Below are 1,518 nucleotides of genomic sequence, written 5' to 3'. Positions count from 1 at the left end.
CCATTCATATGATACCAGGTCTTCAACTGTAAGAAACTTTATTTATGAAAGCCACACTACTTTAGTAAGGAGGACATCTTTTATTTATAATGGGCCATACATATGGAACAATTTAACCTTTAAACCTAAATTAACACACACCTTAAAATCTTTTAAAAGAAAATATAAACAATCCCTACCGTAATAGATAAGTATGCATCTTAGTTCTTCATTTATCCTCTATTAAATTGTGGATAAATATTAAAAATACCATCCTCCTCATTTCATTTTATTCTTTTCTTCCTGAATTACTCAATATATTTTACTTGTTACATCCAGCAACATTTCTCTACCTTTATTATCCGTTGTTATTATTTTTTCTGTTTGTTTTCTTATTACTTATATAATCACTAGCCATTCACTAATTCAGTACCGGGTATATGTTTATTTGGAGGATCAGACATAAAGCCTTTCTGGCTAATTGTTTCCTCCACACTGCACACAATGAATATTCACTCAATCTACAACAGTATTTAAATTTATATTCTTATCCTCATACTATGAAATTCTATTTGGATCGTGTTACTGTTATCTTACATGTAAGTTAATGAATGAACCATTGAATTATTATAATATTATGTTAATCTTTAAATATCTTGTTCATTTATGTGTGAAACAATAAAACTGAAACTGAAACTAAAAACGATCTGTTTGCGGAAGCTTAAATGAACTTATTAGTAAGCCTTAGTACAAATGACAAGATTAAATTGTGTATACTACGTTTTGGCTTCACATGTAGCCTAATAAACAAAGACCTATCTTTGTACTTCACTTATGATAAAACTCCCTTCATGCCTCATGGTAATGCAGTATGCGGCAATGGATAAAATGCATCTTGGTCCTCGCATGGAAATTGGCAATGGTTGGAGCACAGTGTCCGTAAGTTATTTTTATCAATGATTTTTACAGCACTTACAGTATTCGATGTTTATCAAATAATACCAAATATATGATATATAATATAATATATAACATAATACGAGCATAAGTCTTAGCTGACTTAAATATATCCAGCTAAATGTAAGGCAAAAAGAAACTCCGTATGTTAATATATTCATATGAGCTGTGTTGGTCAGTAAGTCAACTACTTGCATCTTCATTGTATTTTATATGCACTGTAAAAAATGTCAGTAATTTTACGCTTACCGTAATTAAATTTACTGTAAAAAATAAGGGTCACTACCGTGTGATTGTATTTTTACGGTATTTTTTATATAATAATACGATAGATTGGTGTTTTGTTGTAAATTTCCGGTAACATATCGTTTTTCTACAGGTTAAAAATCGTCCGTGTATTTCGACGGAATTTTTATGTAAATATACGGTGAATTTGTAAATTCAATATGTTTGGCGGTTAAATTACGTCGTCATATTACTGTTTTCCGTAATTTAACAGGTCAAAATCAACATTTACGTTAATTAACGTTGGAGTTCGTAATGTTCATTTATAAACTGGCGTAATTTTACAGTACAAAATAT

The sequence above is a fragment of the Anneissia japonica genome, unplaced genomic scaffold (genome assembly GCF_011630105.1).
Source record: "Anneissia japonica isolate Jap-2015-1 unplaced genomic scaffold, ASM1163010v1 scaffold287920_len488460_cov166, whole genome shotgun sequence".
Taxonomy (NCBI): domain Eukaryota; kingdom Metazoa; phylum Echinodermata; class Crinoidea; order Comatulida; family Comatulidae; genus Anneissia; species Anneissia japonica.
This window is presented reverse-complemented; position numbering follows the sequence as displayed.